General features: G+C 47.7%; 3 non-coding genes and 7 pseudogenes across 3 annotated transcripts; all 10 read left to right on the top strand.

Annotated features, from left to right (window-relative positions):
• Positions 1–909: 909 nt before the first annotated feature.
• On the top strand, positions 910–1121 carry LOC138775744 (U2 spliceosomal RNA; annotated as a pseudogene).
• Positions 1122–2881: 1760 nt separating this feature from the next.
• LOC138775750 (U2 spliceosomal RNA) lies at positions 2882–3105 on the top strand (annotated as a pseudogene).
• A 965-nt stretch (positions 3106–4070) lies between these two features.
• On the top strand, positions 4071–4147 carry LOC138775746 (U2 spliceosomal RNA; annotated as a pseudogene).
• Positions 4148–11259: 7112 nt separating this feature from the next.
• Positions 11260–11430, top strand: LOC138775743 (U2 spliceosomal RNA; annotated as a pseudogene).
• Positions 11431–12387: 957 nt separating this feature from the next.
• LOC138775749 (U2 spliceosomal RNA) lies at positions 12388–12578 on the top strand. Its single transcript, XR_011360637.1, has one exon. It is a non-coding gene; the product is annotated as a U2 spliceosomal RNA (small nuclear RNA).
• A 970-nt stretch (positions 12579–13548) lies between these two features.
• Positions 13549–13636, top strand: LOC138775747 (U2 spliceosomal RNA; annotated as a pseudogene).
• Positions 13637–18552: 4916 nt separating this feature from the next.
• On the top strand, positions 18553–18766 carry LOC138775751 (U2 spliceosomal RNA; annotated as a pseudogene).
• Positions 18767–19734: 968 nt separating this feature from the next.
• LOC138775748 (U2 spliceosomal RNA) lies at positions 19735–19925 on the top strand. The gene has a single exon (XR_011360636.1). It is a non-coding gene; the product is annotated as a U2 spliceosomal RNA (small nuclear RNA).
• A 966-nt stretch (positions 19926–20891) lies between these two features.
• LOC138775742 (U2 spliceosomal RNA) lies at positions 20892–21082 on the top strand. Its single transcript, XR_011360635.1, has one exon. It is a non-coding gene; the product is annotated as a U2 spliceosomal RNA (small nuclear RNA).
• A 966-nt stretch (positions 21083–22048) lies between these two features.
• LOC138775745 (U2 spliceosomal RNA) lies at positions 22049–22163 on the top strand (annotated as a pseudogene).
• Positions 22164–22529: the final 366 nt, after the last annotated feature.

Here is a 22529-nt window from a genome sequence, read left to right as displayed (position 1 = left end):
GAGGTTCGCTGTAAGTTTAAAAGAAATGGAAAATGGAAAAGATTTTGTGTGCCTGCCAGGCCGTTTCAAAATTGGAACTGTCAATGGAGACTGTCTATTCGGGAAGGAAAGAGTTTTGTCGTAAATTGTAAAAAATATGGACATGTGTGAAAGAGCATTGTACGGTATTGTTTGTGCAAAATGCCAAACGGAAGAAATCAGCTGATTACTGTGAGAAAACAGAAAGTTTGCCACTTTATTGGAATGATGGCCACCTGTATGCGGCAGCCACTTAGAAAGGAAAGCGGGGGAGGGAGAAGTTTTTTTTTTTTTTTTTTTGAGGAGAAGGAGTGAGAAGGAGGAGAAGGAGAAGGAGGAGGGTCAGGGAGTAGTGGAGAAAAGTGATTAGTCTGCGGCGGGAGGAAAATATAGAGCCGCAGTTAGAGGGCTCCCAGAGAGGTAGAGGAGACTCCTAGAGAGGGGGGAAAAAAAGAAAAAGATAGTTAGGTCACCTTCAGAGGAAGGAAGTAGGGATCAGGAGGTTGGCTCTGGAAGATGGGAGCATATAGCTTCGCTAGAAAGGAGGAGTTTTACGGCAGAGTAGGGGAAAAAGCAAAAGACAGCATGATAAAAGATATAAAAGGGTTCTTTGAGTTCTATAATGTACCTGCTTCATATAGAAAGCGAGTAGAAGAGACACGTTCTATATCCTAGTATGTTCCGTGTATTGACGTATCTTGCCTTCAAGGGTGGTTTGAGAGGGTAATATAATTGTTGGGTTTTTCTGTTTTTTTTTTTTTGGTATAAAGTTATATGATAGTTTTGTTTCTTTTGGTTAGAAGATAGAATTTTTCTTGTTTGTTTTGTGTATTGTTTTGCAAAAGTTATTTTTTTGTTGTTGTAAGCTTGTTTTTTAATAAAATTGGTTGTATCCTTTTGGATAAGCAACTTTAAAAAAAAAAAAAAAACAAAAAAAAAAAAAAAAAAAAAAACTGTTCTTATCAGTTTAATAGCTGATACGTCCCCTATCTGGGGACAATATATTAAAGGGATTTTAGAAACGGAGATGGAAAAAGAGCTTGCTCTGTCCTCTCCAGGCATTGACTGGTATTTTGCAGTGCCTCCAGGTCAGTGCACCCCTAATGAGTTTGCAAAAAACAGAGCAAAGAATGAAGAAGGAAACAAGCCGGCTGCGCACTGAAAACTACTGTGCTGTTGCAAGAACATCCCCCGAGTGTGTTGTGCGCAGGTGGACCGACCCCGAAAAATTAGCCCGAGTGTGGCTACGAAAAGTTTGTTTGTCCAAGGACTTGCCGGCCTCTGTTGCCATGGCAAACCAACTGGCAGAGTGTTTACAACTTGGCTGCCGGGCCAGTGCTGGTGATGTCACGCGGGACGTGATGTCATCAAGGCTTGCTGCTATACACAGCTGCCAGCACAACAAGGCAGCCTCAGTTGCAGCGGTCAAGCGACCGAGCAGGTAGGTGGAAAGGTAGGTGCAGTGTATTAAAAACCGTTCCTTTGTATTTGATTCCTGGTGGCGATGTACCTGCTGATGCTGCCTGCCTACGGCTCCAGCTGGGAGAATTCACCCTCCATGTTCTTTGATAGATAGATTAGATACATTAGATAGAATAGATAGGATAGATAGGATAGATTAGAAGATAGATAGAGATAGATAGATAGATAGTAGCTAGATAGTAGATAGGTAGGTAGGTAGGTAGGTAGGTACTAATAATAAGCTAGCCACGCTAGGCAGCAGCCACAGAGACAGCCAGCCAGCTACAGAGACAGCCAGCCAAAGAGCTAGCTGATGTCATGTATGCAGACAGAGACGGAGACAGAGACAGAGACGTGTATGTCTGCCATCCATCAGGTGGGAAGCAGAGCAGTGGATTGGGGGGTGGAGCTATTCAGATTTGAGAGCAGAAAGGAAGACAGAGGCAGTGCTAGGCAATAGGAGATGCAGTGTGAAAGCACGTCCGGTCCGCCATCTGAGAGGGTGGAGCGCATAATAGGGTATGTATGTCTGGCTTGCCGTAACAAGAAGGACGTGGTGTCGAGAAGGGGAGTGTGCGGGAAACCGTTTGTGGCCATCGCTTTCTCGGCCTTTTGGCTAAGACAAAGTGTAGTACCGCTCGTGAGGAGAGCATTGGGAACCACACGGAGGGAATAAGGGTGAGCAGGGTGGCTGGCGCGGCAAGTCAAGCCGGTTTTGCAAGATGCCATGACCCTTCCGGATCTGTGACAGGGGCTCGAGGGGGCTGAGAGCCGAGGTTGCCAGAAGTGCCTGGGAGTGGTGACCCCAGGGTGCCGTAACTCACTGGGGATGGGATCCACTGAGTGAAAGCACTTTGCACAGGGTAACTTCACTATCCACCCCTTGACACACTACCTTTAGCTTTCCGGTCTCCGGCTGTTGAGAGTATATGGGTAATTTTTATAGATCTGGCCGGATGCCGGGCTGTATCACCCACAGCACACATCGGTATTATTTAATTTAATTTGTGTCACTGTGTTTTCACTTTTTCCACGTGTGTTTTGTCACAAGGATTTTATAGGTTGCGGTCTCGCCCTTCTGGGTGCCCCTAAGAGGTCTAGGGGAGCATGTGTGGCCATAAGGTTCCTTGCCTCCCTGCACCACTGGGTCTCATTCGGGAGATAGCCATAACCGTTTGGTACGGCTGCTCAACGGCGACGCCTTAGTAACGCTCGGGTGGTTGCTGTGAGCGGCACTTGGTCCTCTCTCTGCTTTGGCAGTAGAGGATATTTGTCCGACCCTTTGCAGGTTGCTTCTGGCCCGGACGGGGAGGGGAATGTTGTTGGTTGGGGGCCATCTCTTTGTTAGAGTGGGCTTGACGATAGAACGCATCCTTGTTGCACTTTTTTGTGTGGCACGTCTGCACCTTTTTGTGCACTTGGGTGAGAAGCACGCTCCTCGGACTAAAAAAAAAAAAAAAAAAAAAAAAAAAATCTGTTCTTATCAGTTTAATATCTGATACGTCCCCTATCTGGGGACCATATATTAAATGGATTTTTAGAACAGGGAGATGGAAAAAGAGCTTGCTCTGTCCTCTCCAGGCATTGACCTGGTATTGCAGTGCCTCCAGGTTCAGTGCACCCCCTAATGAGTTTGCAAAAAACAGAGCAAAAGAATGAAGAAGGAAACAAGCCGGCTGCACCTGAAACTACTGTTTTGCAAGAAACATCCCTCGAGTGTGTTGTGCGCAGGTGGACCGACCCCGAAAAATTAGCCCGAGTGTGGCTACGAAAAGTTTGTTTGTCCAAGACTTGCTGGCCTCTGTTGCCATGGCAACCAACTGGCAGAGTTGTTTACAACTTGGCTGCCGGGCCAGTGCTGGTGATGTCATCGCGGGACGTGATGTCATCAAGGCTTTGCTGCTATACACAGCTGCCAGCACAACAAGCAGCTCAGTTGCAGCCGGTCAAGGCGACCGAGCCAGGTAGGTGGAAAGGTAGGTGCAGTTTATTAAACCGTTTCCTTTGGATTTGATTTCCTGGTGGCCGGCCGATGTATCCTGCTGATGCTGCCTGCCTACGGCTCCAGCTGGGAGAATTCACCCTCCATGTTCTTTGATAGATAGATTAGATACATTAGATAGAATAGATAGGATAGATAGGATAGATTAGATAGATAGATAGATAGATAGATAGATAGATAGATAGATAGATAGATAGGTAGTAGGTAGGTAGGTAGGTACTAATAATAAGCTAGCCAGCTAGGCAGCCAGCCACAGAGACAGCCAGCCAGCTACAGAGACAGCCAGCCAAAGAGCTAGCTGCATGTCATGTATGCCAGACAGAGACGGAGACAGAGACAGAGACGTGTATGTCTGCCATCCATCAGGTTGGGAAGCAGACGCAGTGTGATTGGGGGGTGAGCTATTCAGATTTGAGAGCAGAAAGGAAGACAGAGGCAGTGCTAGGCAATAGGAGATGCAGTGTGAAAGGCACGTCCGGTCCGCCATCTGAGAGGGTGGAGCGATAATAGGGTATGTATGTCTGGCTTCGCCTTTAACAAGAAGGACGTGGTGTCCGAGAAGGGGAGTTTTCGGGAAACCGTGGTGGCCATCGCTTCTCGGCCTTTTGGCTAAGATCAAGTGTAGTATCTACAGGAGATCTGGTCAGAAGGTGCGGGGTACCGACTGTCGGCCTTGCGGAGGATTTACCTCCTTGCTGCTATAGGCAGGCGGCTTAGTCCCAGGCCAACGGAAGCGATCCCACCTACCTGCATCTGCAGGGGAGGTGCACCGTGGGTTTCGTGGAGTGATCAAAAATGGAAGTGACTAATGAAGATGGAAGATGCCGGATGAAGTCCCAGCCTATGCCAGGATAAGAAACGGAGTTCGTTTTACGCTGAAGGATGCCAGAAAGAAAGAATTGGGCCTTGCGTTTTTGGTGGAGGAAGTTCTCTTTAAACTCTTGGCCTGCAGCGGAGCCAAATCTTGGCTTGCTGGAGTTCCCGAAGCGAGGGATCTATGATTTGGGCTAAGTTCTGAAAGAGGATCACAATAATCTCCTGGGTAAGCTGGAAGTGTTAGGAATAATGATATTCTGCATGGCATGATATTGCTTCTCATTTTCCGAGTGAGGGGAAAGACTGGTCACTATCAGGATGTATAGTCATACGTATCAGAAGAGGAGCTATCCGTGTTCTTGAGAGATATTGCGAGGATGTCGGGGCGAAAGGAAAGTCTTGAATCAGTTTGGATTATGGACCATGAAATGGAAATTTTGGTAAGATTCAAGTGTTGGAAGATGGGAAGTTAGTGTGTCCCCACAGGACGTTTTTAGGATTGGATCTGTCCAATGGTGATCTGTTTTTTTCTGGGATGGAGTCTTTTGCAGAAATGCAGACAGTACGGACATACTAAGGAAAAATTGTACAGTTTCCCCTTTGCTCAAAGGTGTCAAAAAGAAGTCACTTAGTAGAATCGTGTGATCAGAAAAATGCTTGTCACCTGTGTGGGAGCATGGAACATCTATACGCGTCCTGCCCGGTAAAAAGAAAGTAGTAAGGGAGCAAGAAGATAAGCAGGAAGCCACTGAAGCATGGTTATCCGCAAGGGAAGAAAAGTAAGAGAGAGACAGAGGGTGCAAGTGGAGGCAAGTCCCCCCAACAGGAGGAAGAAGAAGATATTGCCATTCAAGAGCACCCAAAGTAATGTCTAGAGAGGCAGAGTTAAGGAGGAGGATGGGAAGGTGTCTTACAGAAGAGGAACGGAGGGACTACATGTTAATTTCACCGGAATTGTGGGATCATATAGACTCTGTAGATAGTAAATTTCCTTTAAAACCAGTTATATAATAAAGGGCTACGCATTGGGATAAGCAGGGGAGTAGGTTTCTCGAGACCTATAAAGTCCCCCGGATATTGTGGAAACATACGGAGTCTGAGTCAAAAAACAGGTATTTTGTTACATTTATTATCCTTTTTTGCTTTTCAAGGGGAGGCATGAGACTTTGAGGCGTTTGAAGTAAGTTTAGGGTTTCTTTTACTTATTATAGATATGGGTAAGTTTTATTTAATATTGTCAAATAGCTTTATATGTTGGTTGATTTTTTGAGTGAAATGACCATGATGATGAGATGGTTGGAGTATTAAAAGGCATGTGAGCAGGTTTTCCTGTTAATCGATTTAAACCATTCTGAATGGTAAAAAAAAAAAAAAAAAAAAAAAAATCTTGTCTTACTGAACTGCTTGACTTGACGGCTCAGTCTGGGGTACCCCCTGCACTCGGCCTTTGGGCATCGGCGATTTAATGTCTTAAGCTCACTGCAGCTATTGGGTGTAGGGCTATTCCCCAGGAACGAGAGTGAACCTTCCTCCTGGCCTGCTGCTCGATTTGTCCTGTGCCCGACGGTTTGACCGGAGAACCACTTCGATCCCGCCTGCCGACGAACGATCGACGAAGACGCCCCGGAACCCCGAGAAGGACGACGCTGAACCCCGAAGAAGCCGGGACGAGGATTTGCATCTCTCCGCCCCCTTCGACGAGGATCTGCATAGCTCCGCCCACCAGGAAAGAGCTCGACCAGGAGAAGCGATGGCTCTTCAGCAGCGGGAGATGAAGAAGACCCAGCAGAAGGAAGCGAGGAAGAGCCAGGAGGCCCGGGTCGTGGATGCCTCTTCCTCTGCCGCCCCAGCTCAGCCGACGACCAGCAAGGCTGCGGATCCAGGCGTCCCTACACTGCGGCCCTGGATGCGCACTACGGTGCCATTGCGACTGAAGAAGGTGGATGGTAGAGAGCCGGACATGTCTGAGGACGTGTTCGCTAAGAAGATGGTCCTGGACCAGGGTTTCTCCAAGGCTGAAAACCCTCAGCATTTTCTTCTTCACGGGGATCTTCTATGTGACATTTGCCTCCTTCAACACACTGCAGGAGGTACTGGGAGGCGGTAAAGGCAGCGAGGCCCGAATCCCCTTTCTCTCGCTTTGTAAGCAACTGCTTAATCCAAAGGGAGGAGAGGCGGGTGACGGTTTCAATCCTTAACCCGTACATCCCAGGCAAGGACATCGCCACATTCCTTGCAAGGTACTGCACAGTGGTCAAGGAACCCCCAAGATCCTGAGCAGCCTTGGATTCTGGACTGGCAAGTGGTCGGTGGTCGTGAGGCTCAACAGGGATGAGTCATCGGACGACGGTTTCCAGCACCTGCCTCAGGCTTTCTCTTTGGGTGACGCTCCAGGCTTCATCTATTACCCGGATATGCCGCAGATCTGCAGGAGATGCAGCAAGAAGGGTCATCAGGCGAAGGACTGCAGCGAAGATTCCTGTAGAGTCTGCCGAGTGCCGGGGCACGGGACCAAGGACTGTCCGAAGGCAAAAACCTGCAACCTCTGCGGCATGCGGACCACAGCTACAGGGCCTGCCCCCAGAGGGAAAAGAGAACGTGGGCATCCGTGGTTGCCAAAGCTCCGACCGGCCAGCAGCCGGCCGTAGCCCAAGCAGCGCAGAAGCCCAAGGAGAAGGAGAAGAAGAAGAAGGAGGGTAAGAGGACGACGGCCCCTAACCCTCCCCCCACCCCGCCCTCCCTACCCCTTCCCCCTCCCTCCTTTCCCCCCTCCCCCCTCTCCCTCCCCGCCCACCCCACTGAGGAATCCCTCCCCTATCCCATTGCCTCAGTGGGTCCCTGTCCCCCGCCCCTACCCCCACCCTCCCACCCCACTCCCCCAACCCAGCAGCACTAACCTTTCCTCCCGCTGCTGTGGTTCTCTCCTTGGAGGATTTTCCCCTCTTGTCCCCACTGGTTCCCGACAGGAAGAGGAAAGTGAGGGACAGCCCATCGGCTGAGACCTCCAAGAAAAAGATCATCGAGGTCTGCGAAGATGACCTCCCGGAGGAAAGCGACATGGATCAGGTGGTGGAGAATCTGGTCGACGAACCGGAGGCTTTCGACTTCGAGGACGTCCCAGAGAATGCACACCTGAAAGAGGCGCTGGAGGAGTGCATACGGGAATGGGTCGGGCCGGCGGGGCCCCGAAGAAGAGGATCCGCCCGAACGGGAGTGGTATCGTATGAGTCTGTGACTAACCCTTTTCTTTTCTCCCCATGGCTAATCTTTCCATCTTTAGCTTAAATGTGCGGAGTATGAGAGATAGGTCTAGATTCCAGACAGTTCTTTCGTTTTTAAATGCTCAGTTGTGCGATGTGTATATGTTGCAGGAATGTGCTCTGTCCTCTTCTAGGTCCTACAACCATCTGGCCAGGCAGTGGTCCCACGGTCCCTCCTACTGGTCCGGCGGGGGCGACTGTAAGTCCGCAGGGGTCGCCATCCTGATCAGGGGAGGCAACTTTACACTTGATTCTGTTCAGGAGCTTGTCTGTGGCAGATTGCTAATTGCAGACGGCTCTTGGGCGGGGGAGCCCGTAAGGCTCATCAATGTGTATGCCTCTCCTGAGAAGGGTGCGCGTCTGGAACTATTCCAGGCCCTGCGGGCCCAGCTCGCAACCTCCAGGGCTGTAGTGTTGGGTGGGGACTTCAACTGCCCCATTGAAGCGGACGGACGCAGTTCTGGACATCTGTCAAGTTGGATGTCACATCCAAACTGCTCATCGAGATGGTGACTGAAGCATCCTTGCAGGACGTTGTTGGGTCCATCGGGAACGGCTCTGTTAATTATACATGGAGCCGCCCCGATGGCTCGCTCCGTTCTCGGATTGACTTTGTGTTTGCCTCTCGAGCAGTCAGGCAGACTAGGCACTCTATGGTTCCCTGCTTCTTCTCTGACCACAGGGCCATTCTGTTTCAAGGGGTTCTGGGCCATGGTTTCCCATCTGGCCCAGGCTCTTGGAAGCTGAATTGTGCTACTGGCTCAGGAGGAGGTTCTGGAGGAGCTTAGAGAGGCCTACATCGTATGGCGCAACGATAAATGTATGTTTGAGCGTGTTAGTGATTGGTGGGAATTTGTTAAGGTTCAATTTCGCAGTTTCTTCAGGCCAAGAGTCGTCAACAGGCGTGCGGAAGAAAGAGGGACTTCAGGAGGCTGCAGCGCGAGCTGCGGTCACTGCAAGACCTTCTCCGGTGCGGCTGGGACGTGAAGGAGGAGCTGGAGGAGACCAAAAAGAGCTTGCAAAGGCACTTTGAGGAGGAATCCAAGCGAATCGTCTTCCGTTCCAAGGTGGAGAACCTGGAGAAGGGTGAGAAATGTAACTCGTTCTTTTTCAGGAAACTCCACGCCGGCACACGCCCCTGACTGAGCTGCGGGATGAGACCGGAAGTTTGCGGAAGGGCAAAGAGGACGTGATGGGGGTTGTCACTAGCTTCTACCGCAGCCTCTACGCCCCGAAGACCACCGACTCCGAAGTGGCCGACGAGTTCCTGTCAGGTATCACTAACGTTGTTGATCCCGCAGGTGCGTCGGCCATGGACGCCCCCTTGACGGTGGGGGAGCTGCTCTCTGCCGCTAAATCCTTTAGGCCTGGCAGGACCCCGGGCAGTGATGGTCTCCCAGCGGAGCTCTATGTAGCGCTGGGGGATCTCATTTGCCCGGACCTGTTGGAGCTGTACGAGGAGATGGTGGTGGAGGGCAGAATGCCTCCGTCGTTGAGGGAGGGTATGATCACGATCCTGTATAAGCGGAAGGGGGAGAGATGTGACTTGAAAAATTGGCGTCCCATCTCTCTCTTGAACGTGGACTACAAGATCCTCGCCAAGGTGCTGGCCAACCGGCTGAAGAAGGTCATCGGTCAGGTCGTCCATCTGGACCAGACCTGTGGCATTCCCGGCCGCCAGGATCGCAGACAGCCTCGCCCTAGTGAGGGACACGGTCCATTACATCCAAAGCCGCCGTGCACACGCGGCCCTGGTCAGCCTTGATCAGGAGAAGGCTTTCGACCGGGTCTCTCACGAGTTCATGGGCAGGGCACTGCGTAGGTTAGGACTTGGTGATATGTTTTGTCGTTTTGTTAACGTGATGTATTTTGATATTTTCAGCAGGGTACTGGTGAACGGCTGGAAGACTGACCCCTTTCCGGTTCTTTCTGGGGTCAGACAAGGCTGCCCTCTCTCACCTCTCCTTTTTGTTTGTGTTATAGAATCCTTCGCGGAGGCTATACGGCAGAACGGAGAGATCAGAGGGATCACCGTACCCGGACCCGATCGACACGAGGTCAAGTGCTCGCTGTACATGGACGACGTGACCGTCTTCTGCGCTGACCAGCGTTCGGTGACCGCACTCGTCCAGACCTGCGAGAAGTTCGGAAAGGCTTCAGGGGCAAAGGTCAACTGCGGGAAGTCGGAGGCTATGCTCTTCGGGGAGTGGCACCTGGCTTCCTCCGCCCCCTTCCCGTTTACCATCAAACCGGACTTCATCAAGATCCTTGGAGTCTGGTTCGGAAAGGAAGGCGCGGCCCTCAAGTCCGGAAGAAGAGCGATTGGCTAAGGTCAATACGAAGATCGGGCTGTGGAGCCTCAGACACCTCACCATTGAGGGCAAAGCATTGGTCCTGAGGAACGAAGTTCTGCCTGTGCTCAGTACACCGCACAGGCCTGGCCCCCCCATGTCACCGTCTGCAGGGCCATCACCAGGACCGTGTTTTTGTTTCATCTGGGGCTCCAAATGGACAGAGTGAAGGCTCCGTGATGTACAAGGAACCCCGCAAGGGCGGAAAAGGTGTTTCCGGATATCCCTACCTTGCTGCGGGCAGCCTTCGTATGGGACTGTGTGCGGAGAGGACTCTGCAACAGAAAAATGGCTCTGCGGGGCAGGTCCATGTCTCGCCTGTTCCTCCTCCCCCTCTGGAGGGGTCTGAGCTGGGACAAGTGGGACAGCTCCATCCCTTACAACTGGCACACTCCCTGGTTCTTACGGGGGCGTCGTCAAGTTTGTGAGGGAACACCAACTGGAGGGACTCAAGCCCGACTTGTGGAAGCCAAAAACTGTCCACAAGCTCATCAGAGCACAGGGACTCTATGGAGCTCGTTCCAGGGCTCACTGCGGCCACCGCAGAGACTGTATGGACAAATGTGGCTTCGGCGAAGCTGACCAACGGGCACAAGGACTTGTCTTGGATGGCCATTCAGGGGGGACTGCCCTTGAGGTCATTCATGCATGCCCGCAACCTGTGCAAAACGCGGTACTGCCCCCCCGGTGCCCCTTCGTGGAGGAAACATCTTTGCACCTCTTTTGGCAGTGTCCGTTTGCTCAGGGCCTGTTGGACGCCCTGGAACTTGAACTCAGTGACTGTGTGCCCAGGAACAGGCTAACGCACTGCGCGGTGCTGTACGGCCTGTTCCCTGGGAATTTCGGCGATGAGGCAACCCGGGAGGCCTGGCGCCTTATGAACTGTTTTAAGGACGCTATAGTGGCTTGCCAGGAACCGCCTCATTCTGAAGAAGGAGAGGATGTCCTTTCTGGACTGCCGCAGGCTGGTCCACAGGCCTGCTCAGAGGACTATTCCATCATGGACAGATCGGACCAGGGAAGAAGAGGATTGATACCCCTCTCCTTCCCCCTCTCCCCCTTGTGTTGTGGTCGTCTTTCAATAAAGCTTCGGGCCTGTGATTTCCCCTCCCTACCCCCCTCTTTCCCACCCCCCCTTACCCCATCACTTGTCTGTATTGCTTTATTGTTTGTTGTTTTAGGATTGTTAAGGTATGCGGGAATGCTTAGTGTAGCGGGTGGTATGATGTATAGCGTAGGGAGCCTGTGCTGTATGTTGTACCATGGTGCTGAGGTATGTAGTGTCTTATTTATTGAACCTGTGCTGCGTCACAGTTTATGTATGCCTGACCGACGACTGATTGTAATAAAGATATTTTCAATCAAAAAAATCGTGTCTTATCAGTTTAATATCTGATACGTCCCCTATCTGGGGACCATATATTAAATGGATTTTTAGAACAGGGAGATGGAAAAGAGCTTGCTCTGTCCTCTCCAGGCATTGACCTGGTATTGCAGTGCCTCCAGGTTCAGTGCACCCCCTAATGAGTTTGCAAAAAACAGAGCAAAAGAATGAAGAAGGAAACAAGCCGGCTGCACCTGAAAACTACTGTTTGCAAGAAACATCCCTCGGTGTGTTGTGCGCAGGTGGACCGACCCCGAAAAATTAGCCCGAGTGTGGCTACGAAAAGTTTGTTTGTCCAAGACTTGCTGGCCTCTGTTGCCATGGCAACCAACTGGCAGAGTTGTTTACAACTTGGCTGCCGGGCCAGTGCTGGTGATGTCATCGCGGGACGTGATGTCATCAAGGCTTTGCTGCTATACACAGCTGCCAGCACAACAAGCAGCTCAGTTGCAGCCGGTCAAGCGACCCGAGCAGGTAGGTGGAAAGGTAGGTGCAGTTTATTAAACCGTTTCCTTTGGATTTGATTTCCTGGTGGCGGCCGATGTATCCTGCTGATGCTGCCTGCCTACGGCTCCAGCTGGGAGAATTCACCCTCCATGTTCTTTGATAGATAGATTAGATACATTAGATAGAATAGATAGATAGGATAGATTAGATAGATAGATAGATAGATAGATAGATAGATAGATAGATAGATAGATAGGTAGGTAGGTAGGTAGGTAGGTACTAATAATAAGCTAGCCAGCTAGGCAGCCAGCCACAGAGACAGCCAGCCAGCTACAGAGACAGCCAGCCAAAGAGCTAGCTGCATGTCATGTATGCCAGACAGAGACGGAGACAGAGACAGAGACGTGTATGTCTGCCATCCATCAGGTGGAAGCAGACGCAGTGTGATTGGGGGGTGGAGCTATTCAGATTTGAGAGCAGAAAGGAAGACAGAGGCAGTGCTAGGCAATAGGAGATGCAGTGTGAAAGCACGTCCGGTCCGCCAATCTGAGAGGGTGGAGCGCATAATAGGGTATGTATGTCTGGCTTCGCCTTAACAAGAAGGACGTGGTGTCCGAGAAGGGGAGTTTTCGGGAAACCGTTGTGGCCATCGCTTCTCGGCCTTTTGGCTAAGATCAAGTGTAGTATCTGTTCTTATCAGTTTAATATCTGATACGTCCCCTATCTGGGGACCATATATTAAATGGATTTTTAGAACAGGGAGATGGAAAAAGAGCTTGCTCTGTCCTCTCCAGGCATTGACCTGGTATTGCAGTGCCTCCAGGTTCAGTGCACCCCCTAATGAGTTTGCAAAAAACAGAGCAAAAGAATGAAGAAGGAAACAAGCCGGCTGCACCTGAAACTACTGTTTTGCAAGAAACATCCCTCGAGTGTGTTTGTGCGCAGGTGGACCGACCCCGAAAAATTAGCCCGAGTGTGGCTACGAAAAGTTTGTTTGTCCAAGACTTGCTGGCCTCTGTTGCCATGGCAACCAACTGGCCAGAGTTGTTTACAACTTGGCTGCCGGGCCAGTGCTGGTGATGTCATCGCGGGACGTGATGTCATCAAGGCTTTGCTGCTATACACAGCTGCCAGCACAACAAGCAGCTCAGTTGCAGCCGGTCAAGCGACCGAGCAGGTAGGTGGAAAGGTAGGTGCAGTTTATTAAACCGTTTCCTTTGGATTTGATTTCCTGGTGGCCGGCCGATGTATCCTGCTGATGCTGCCTGCCTACGGCTCCAGCTGGGAGAATTCACCCTCCATGTTCTTTGATAGATAGATTAGATACATTAGATAGAATAGATAGGATAGATAGGATAGATTAGATAGATAGATAGATAGATAGATAGATAGATAGATAGATAGATAGATAGGTAGGTAGGTAGGTAGGTAGGTAGGTACTAATAATAAGCTAGCCAGCCTAGGCAGCCAGCCACAGAGACAGCCAGCCAGCTACAGAGACAGCCAGCCAAAGAGCTAGCTGCATGTCATGTATGCCAGACAGAGACTGGAGACAGAGACAGAGACGTGTATGTCTGCCATCCATCAGGTGGAAGCAGACGCAGTGTGATTGGGGGGTGGAGCTATTCAGATTTGAGAGCAGAAAGGAAGACAGAGGCAGTGCTAGGCAATAGGAGATGCAGTGTGAAAGCACGTCCGGTCCGCCATCTGAGAGGGTGGAGCGCATAATAGGGTATGTATGTCTGGCTTCGCCTTAACAAGAAGGACGTGGTGTCCGAGAAGGGGAGTTTTCGGGAAACCGTTGTGGCCATCGCTTCTCGGCCTTTTGGCTAAGATCAAGTGTAGTATCTTTGCTGCGTTTGGTCTGGTCAGAGGGGGTGGTGATCGGGGTCCTCCTTGTGGGGGCCCTGGATTATTACGGGGTTGCGATCGTAGGTATTTAAGCCTGCAAAAATGGATGGAGAACGTTTCTCGAGGAGTCGAGGACACAGTGAGGATTTTTTGCCCCATACAATATCGGGAGAAAATTGGATTGGACCAAGTGGTGCTGGAGATCATCCGGAAGCTTCAGTACCTACAGGTAACGGATGTGTTTGGATTACAAGATTTTGCAAGACAAGGTATTTACGATATCACTTTCTTTAATCCGAGTTGTGCCAGCGTGTCTATAAGGATTTGGAAGAGATGAAGAGGAAAGAGGAGCCAGAAGTAATGAAAATGGTGAAAATTGTGCCTTGTTTATGCGAATGTCCAAAATGGTGGTAATCCATATGTATAACCCTAAGGTAACCGATGAAATGGTGTCTGGTTTTTTGCTCGCTACTGTGAGGAAGTAAAGTTTTTGGGAAGACTGAGAAATAAGTACGGTTACCTAAATGGAAAAAGGAAGTTTTTGGTAAAGTTTAAACAAGATGAAAATGTGATAAGTGGATTTAAAAGTATACCGCAAGTTTTTTCTATTGGAGGAGAAAGAGGATTTTGTTTCTATGACGGGCAGTTGGAATATGTAGACGGTGTCATGCATATGGTCATGTCCAGGACAGGTGTCCAGGAAAGAGGAGAATGTTGCAGAAATTGCGGGGAAAACTGGGCATAATGCTGGGTCATGCACAGAGAGGAAAACTTGTGATATATGCGGTAGTGATGAGCATTTGGCTAAAAATTGTAATTTATGGTATAAAAAGAGGAGTTATGCTGAGGCGGCTGGAGGGAGGAAGAAGGAGCATATGAGCAAAAATACAGGAGGTGAGAAAGAGATGGATATGCCTAAAGAAGAGAGTCTGGTGTGGTCTGGAAAAAATGTGAGAGGTGCTGGTACTGGTGTGATTGTGGAAAATGTACAAACAGAGTGCTACAACCAGTACAGAGAGAAAAGGTGGGAAAGGGAGGAAAAGTGAACTGAAAAATGACTCACAAAGTGGCTCTGAGGAAGTAAGGAGTGGTGAGTCACTGGTGAATGAGGGGTTAGTGTGGATATGGAAGTGAATGCACTGACCCTGTGGTGGAGGAGGGAGAGCAAATGGAAGAAGGTGGAGAGGAATCTGATGCATCATTAACACCTGGTCAACGTGCTAACGAGGGGAGTGGTGAGTCACACCCTGGTGGTGAGGAGGAGGAGGTGGATGAATTGCAAAGTGAGAGGAGGAAATCCAAAAAAGGAAGATGGTCTGGTGAACAGGAGGATCCTGTTCAGGAGTGGAATGAAGAGATGGACAGGGACTCTGATCCAGGGTCGCCTGATTGTAATGTGAGTGTTATGAGGAGAGTGGAAAGTCAGAGTTTTAAAAAGTAGCTGCCATGGCTGTGAACATGTTTTTCTCATTATTTTTTAATGAGTTTATGTGTGGCTACAATTAATGTGCGAAGTATTGGGTCTGCAAGTAGGAGAGCAGCAATATTAGAGCGCCTGGAGAATGTTAATGCGGATATCCTCTGTTACAAGAAGTGCAATAAATCTGCCCCACATGGAGATGAGGTGGAGAAGGGCAGTCTTTTTGGTCTCCATGCACAGACAATAAAAATGAAGGCATTGGTATTTATTGAAAAATGATGGTATTAAGTTTTTAGATTGCCAGATTTTAATCCCAGGACGTTGTATGGTTTAAATCTGGATTTATTGGGACAGAGAATAAGAATTTTAAATGTTTATGCACCTGCTGAAAACAAGCACGGATTTTATTTTAGAGTCTCTTAAATATTTTATGCCTGGGCGTGATTTTACAGTAGTCGCTGGAGATTTTAATTGTATTCGATCTGCCAATGATCGTGAGAGCTCTGCTGAAGTAAGAACTGATGTTACTTCCAATGCTTTAAATCAGATTATACAAGACTTACGTTACATTGATACTGGGCTGATGATTAGCACTGATGACAGATTTACATATATATCGGATAGTGGCCGCTGTAGATCCCGGTTGGATTACATTTTTGTGTCTGAAGGGGTCAAGGTGGTCCGGTGCGATCACATGATGCTTTCTTTCTCAGACCATAAGATGGTGGTGGCTGAGATTAGTATTAATGAATCCACTAGCTTTGGGAGAGGGCTGTGGAAGCTGAATGTAAGTCTGTTACAGGAAGAGGAAGTAATAGAAGATTTAAGAAGGAGTTTTTATTTTGTGTGTCAAAGAAACGGAATTTTAAGATATTTTAGCATGGTGGGACTGGTCCAAAGTCAGATTCGCACAATTTTTTAAGAACACTTGCATAGAAAAAGCCAAAAAGAAGAGAAAGAAAGAAGCAGACCTAATATCCCAACTAGAGGCGCTATATAAATTTAAAAGTGTTGGGATTGATGTGGAGGTGGAGGTAAAGAAGATAAAAGAAGAGATGAGGAAAGCATTGGTGGAAAGGGGGAAGAATATTGTGTATGCGGCCAAGGTACAGAAGATGGAGGAGGATGAGCAGTGTTCCCGTTTCTTTTTTAAAAAGTGTTTTAAGGCCAAAGGATATTTTAAATCCGTTTTAACTCCACAGGAGAAGTGACTGGTGATGAAGTGGTGGAAGAGGTCGGTAATTTTTACAAAACACTTTTTAGTAACCAAAGCAGAGCTAGTGAGGCAGAGATGAACGACTATTGTAAGGTTTTAGATAATTGTATTCCTGATAACATGCAAGAATTTTTAAATGGTGACGTTGGTGAAGGGGAGATCAAACAAGCAATAGACAAGATGGCGAAAGGGAAGACGCAGAGGAGACGGTCTCCCTGTAGAATTTTAATTGCTTTTGGGATATTTTAAAAGAAGATTTTACCTATGTCATCCAGCATGTTTTTAATTCAGGACTTTTATCAGAATCGATGAAGAGGGTGTATGATTACTCTTATTTTTAAAAAAGGAGACGAAAGGGACATTAAGAATTGGAGACCAATTACGCTTTTAAACGTGGATTATAAAATTATTGCAAAAATAGTGGCATTAAGAATGAGTGAGGTGGTGGGCCACATGGTGGGGGAGTACCAGGTGTGTGCCGTACAGGGAGGAGAATTACTGATAATTTATTGATTTTAAGAGATATTGTTTACAGTGCTGGTTTTAATAATTCTCCTCTGTTTGTTGAGTCTGTAGATTTTGAAAAAGCGTATGACAAGGTGCCACACAATTTTATGTTTTTAGCGTTAAAACGTCTTGGTGTCCCTGAGTTTTTATTGAGAGTAATCAGAGGTTTTATCAGGATGTGAGTGCTCAGGTTTTAGTTAATGGCCATTTTAGTCCTGCTTTTAATATTTTATCTGGGGTCGCCAGGGATGTCCTCTGTCCCCAATTCTTTTTATTTGTGTTTAGAGGCTCTTTTAAAATCCGTGCAAAAAGATAAATGTGTTGATGGTGTTTTTATCCCAGGTAGTGCAGGTATGACAGTGAAATCATTAAGTTATATGGATGATGTGGTTTTTACATGTACATCCCTGGCGGACTTACGTAGAGTCATTTACATGTTAAATTATTTTGTTGTGTGAGTGGAATGAGTGTAAATTGGAATAAATGTCAGTTATGTAATTTTGGTAAGCAGGAAAAAGTAGTAGTGGATGGGGTGGTGGAAAAAGACAATATTGATGTCCTGGGCATGACCTATGAGAAAGATCTAAAAGCAAGGAAGAGCTATGTGGAGTTGGAGCAGAAGATTGAAAAGAAGCTAAATTTTGGAAATTACGGAACTTATCTTTTAAAGGAAAAATTTTAATTATTAAGACTGTGATTTTTACGATGCTTTTATACATTGCAATGATTTTCCACCCAAACCATTGTGGGTTAGAAGAACGACGAGGAAACTTTTTATCTTTTTTTGGGGTTCTAAGATGGAGAAAATGAGAAGAGAAAAGGTTTTAAGTAGTGAGAAATATGGTGGTTTTAATTTTCCGAATGTTGATTTGTTTTTAAAAATGCATTATTTTTTATTGATTTTTAAGACTAGCCAGAACAATAGTAGGACCGCTGACATGTGCAGGTATTTAGCAGGATGGTTGTTTACTAAATGGGGCTGGTGTGAGAAGGATCTGAGTAGACCATGTCATTTGTTATTCCTACCTTTTATGTGGTCCTTAGGTCCTTCAATGATCAGTATAACCTGAGCTCTTTAGGTAAGCCTGAAAAAGAGAAAATACAGCGAGCCTTGAGAAAAGACGAGAGGTTATATGAAGTACCATTCTGCAATTCTGTACAGTCAGCAAAGGTCTGGAACCTTTTTAATGTTTTGGTCTCTCTAATAGACAGAGGGATGTGGCGTGGCTGTCCTTGCATGGATGTCTCCCAACACGGGCATTTTTGAATGGACGAGGAATACGTGTGAACGATAAGTGCCCTAGAGAAGGTTGTGTTGGGAGGGAGGACATTTTTCATATTTTTTGGGACTGTTTTTATGCAAAAACGCTTTTATCCCTTTTAGAGAGTTTTTTAGTGCTGTTACTGGTCTTAGTCATTTTAATTTTCAAAGGATTTTAATTGGTCAAGATTTTAGCAAAGAGACAAGTGCCCGAGTGTGTTGGATTGTTTTTTCAATTTTTAAAGAAGTTTTATGGGATTGTCGTAATTTGCTGGTTTTTAAACATGTTTTTATTTCTCCTATTGAATGCAAAAAACTGTTTTTAGCGAGAGTCTTTGTCGTCTATCTGGTGGAAAAGAAAAGGAATGGAGAAGACAAAGCAGAGGACATTTGGAAATTTTCGCGATGGGGTAACATGTGAGTAATCTTGACCAATTTTGTTTTTTGTGTTTTTGTTTTTTTTTGAATGTTTTTAGTTTTTTTTTTTTTTTGTGTTTAGTATTCCTATGATGTTTTTTATGGACTTGGTTGCTGTGATGAGTCATGGTAGGTGACCTGATGGCCGTTTGACTGTAGTCCAGAAACTGAGGAAGAAAAAAAAAAAAAAAAAAAAAAAAAATCTGTTCTTATCAGTTTAATATCTGATACGTCCCCTATCTGGGGACCATATATTAAATGGATTTTTAGAACAGGGAGATGGAAAAAGAGCTTGCTCTGTCCTCTCCAGGCATTGACCTGGTATTGCAGTGCCTCCAGGTTCAGTGCACCCCCTAATGAGTTTGCAAAAAACAGAGCAAAAGAATGAAGAAGGAAACAAGCCGGCTGCACCTGAAACTACTGTTTTGCAAGAAACATCCCTCGAGTGTGTTGTGCGCAGGTGGACCGACCCCGAAAAATTAGCCCGAGTGTGGCTACGAAAAGTTTGTTTGTCCAAGACTTGCTGGCCTCTGTTGCCATGGCAACCAACTGGCAGAGTTGTTTACAACTTGGCTGCCGGGCCAGTGCTGGTGATGTCATCGCGGGACGTGATGTCATCAAGGCTTTGCTGCTATACACAGCTGCCAGCACAACAAGCAGCTCAGTTGCAGCCGGTCAAGCGACCGAGCAGGTAGGTGGAAAGGTAGGTGCAGTTTATTAAACCGTTTCCTTTGGATTTGATTTCCTGGTGGCCGGCCGATGTATCCTGCTGATGCTGCCTGCCTACGGCTCCAGCTGGGAGAGAATTCACCCTCCATGTTCTTTGATAGATAGATTAGATACATTAGATAGAATAGATAGGATAGATAGGATAGATTAGATAGATAGATAGATAGATAGATAGATAGATAGATAGATAGATAGATAGATAGGTAGGTAGGTAGGTAGGTAGGTACTAATAATAAGCTAGCCAGCTAGGCAGCCAGCCACAGAGACAGCCAGCCAGCTACAGAGACAGCCAGCCAAAGAGCTAGCTGCATGTCATGTATGCCAGACAGAGACGGAGACAGAGACAGAGACGTGTATGTCTGCCATCCATCAGGTGGAAGCAGACGCAGTGTGATTGGGGGGTGGAGCTATTCAGATTTGAGAGCAGAAAGGAAGACAGAGGCAGTGCTAGGCAATAGGAGATGCAGTGTGAAAGCACGTCCGGTCCGCCATCTGAGAGGGTGGAGCGCATAATAGGGTATGTATGTCTGGCTTCGCCTTAACAAGAAGGACGTGGTGTCCGAGAAGGGGAGTTTTCGGGAAACCGTTGTGGCCATCGCTTCTCGGCCTTTTGGCTAAGATCAAGTGTAGTATCTGTTCTTATCAGTTTAATATCTGATACGTCCCCTATCTGGGGACCATATATTAAATGGATTTTTAGAACAGGGAGATGGAAAAAGAGCTTGCTCTGTCCTCTCCAGGCATTGACCTGGTATTGCAGTGCCTCCAGGTTCAGTGCACCCCCTAATGAGTTTGCAAAAAACAGAGCAAAAGAATGAAGAAGGAAACAAGCCGGCTGCACCTGAAACTACTGTTTTGCAAGAAACATCCCTCGAGTGTGTTGTGCGCAGGTGGACCGACCCCGAAAAATTAGCCCGAGTGTGGCTACGAAAAGTTTGTTTGTCCAAGACTTGCTGGCCTCTGTTGCCATGGCAACCAACTGGCAGAGTTGTTTACAACTTGGCTGCCGGGCCAGTGCTGGTGATGTCATCGCGGGACGTGATGTCATCAAGGCTTTGCTGCTATACACAGCTGCCAGCACAACAAGCAGCTCAGTTGCAGCCGGTCAAGCGACCGAGCAGGTAGGTGGAAAGGTAGGTGCAGTTTATTAAACCGTTTCCTTTGGATTTGATTTCCTGGTGGCCGGCCGATGTATCCTGCTGATGCTGCCTGCCTACGGCTCCAGCTGGGAGAATTCACCCTCCATGTTCTTTGATAGATAGATTAGATACATTAGATAGAATAGATAGGATAGATAGGATAGATTAGATAGATAGATAGATAGATAGATAGATAGATAGATAGATAGATAGATAGGTAGGTAGGTAGGTAGGTAGGTAGGTACTAATAATAAGCTAGCCAGCTAGGCAGCCAGCCACAGAGACAGCCAGCCAGCTACAGAGACAGCCAGCCAAAGAGCTAGCTGCATGTCATGTATGCCAGACAGAGACGGAGACAGAGACAGAGACGTGTATGTCTGCCATCCATCAGGTGGAAGCAGACGCAGTGTGATTGGGGGGTGGAGCTATTCAGATTTGAGAGCAGAAAGGAAGACAGAGGCAGTGCTAGGCAATAGGAGATGCAGTGTGAAAGCACGTCCGGTCCGCCATCTGAGAGGGTGGAGCGCATAATAGGGTATGTATGTCTGGCTTCGCCTTAACAAGAAGGACGTGGTGTCCGAGAAGGGGAGTTTTCGGGAAACCGTTGTGGCCATCGCTTCTCGGCCTTTTGGCTAAGATCAAGTGTAGTATCTGTTCTTATCAGTTTAATATCTGATACGTCCCCTATCTGGGGACCATATATTAAATGGATTTTTAGAACAGGGAGATGGAAAAAGAGCTTGCTCTGTCCTCTCCAGGCATTGACCTGGTATTGCAGTGCCTCCAGGTTCAGTGCACCCCCTAATGAGTTTGCAAAAAACAGAGCAAAAGAATGAAGAAGGAAACAAGCCGGCTGCACCTGAAACTACTGTTTTGCAAGAAACATCCCTCGAGTGTGTTGTGCGCAGGTGGACCGACCCCGAAAAATTAGCCCGAGTGTGGCTACGAAAAGTTTGTTTGTCCAAGACTTGCTGGCCTCTGTTGCCATGGCAACCAACTGGCAGAGTTGTTTACAACTTGGCTGCCGGGCCAGTGCTGGTGATGTCATCGCGGGACGTGATGTCATCAAGGCTTTGCTGCTATACACAGCTGCCAGCACAACAAGCAGCTCAGTTGCAGCCGGTCAAGCGACCGAGCAGGTAGGTGGAAAGGTAGGTGCAGTTTATTAAACCGTTTCCTTTGGATTTGATTTCCTGGTGGCCGGCCGATGTATCCTGCTGATGCTGCCTGCCTACGGCTCCAGCTGGGAGAATTCACCCTCCATGTTCTTTGATAGATAGATTAGATACATTAGATAGAATAGATAGGATAGATAGGATAGATTAGATAGATAGATAGATAGATAGATAGATAGATAGATAGATAGATAGATAGATAGGTAGGTAGGTAGGTAGGTAGGTACTAATAATAAGCTAGCCAGCTAGGCAGCCAGCCACAGAGACAGCCAGCCAGCTACAGAGACAGCCAGCCAAAGAGCTAGCTGCATGTCATGTATGCCAGACAGAGACGGAGACAGAGACAGAGACGTGTATGTCTGCCATCCATCAGGTGGAAGCAGACGCAGTGTGATTGGGGGGTGGAGCTATTCAGATTTGAGAGCAGAAAGGAAGACAGAGGCAGTGCTAGGCAATAGGAGATGCAGTGTGAAAGCACGTCCGGTCCGCCATCTGAGAGGGTGGAGCGCATAATAGGGTATGTATGTCTGGCTTCGCCTTAACAAGAAGGACGTGGTGTCCGAGAAGGGGAGTTTTCGGGAAACCGTTGTGGCCATCGCTTCTCGGCCTTTTGGCTAAGATCAAGTGTAGTATCTGTGGTCGGGAGACTGGGAAGGCGCATCAGAGAGAGAGAGAGAAGGATCAAATACATTCTGCCTGGAAAACCCGTGTCAGGAATGGCATTGGTATAGATGTAATGCGACTATCTGGAGAAGTTTCGTGGAGCAATGTTGTGAAGAACATACTGTTTGACCTGCTTAAAAGTGGACAAAGAGGACATTCTACTGTTTGCAGTGAGCCTGGAAAAGGACGCCTACACTTGTGCTATAATCTGCTGCAGATTGCCGAAATTCTATAAACCCTTGAAACAATGTTGGGAGTCCCCTGAGCTGGGAAGGTTTGTGCTGCACCTGCTATATACATCTGGGGAGAGTACCGGTGGTTGTTTTTAGTATAATCCCTATGTGACAAGAACGATATGAACTGTTTCTGTGGAGAATATTGTCAGAGGTTCAAATATGGAAACAAAATCCTG

Source organism: Dendropsophus ebraccatus, unplaced genomic scaffold (genome assembly GCF_027789765.1).
Source record: "Dendropsophus ebraccatus isolate aDenEbr1 unplaced genomic scaffold, aDenEbr1.pat pat_scaffold_1990_ctg1, whole genome shotgun sequence".
In the NCBI taxonomy this organism is placed as follows: Eukaryota; Metazoa; Chordata; class Amphibia; order Anura; family Hylidae; genus Dendropsophus; species Dendropsophus ebraccatus.
Note: the sequence above shows the minus strand (reverse complement) of the source record. Positions and strands in the feature narration are given on the sequence as shown.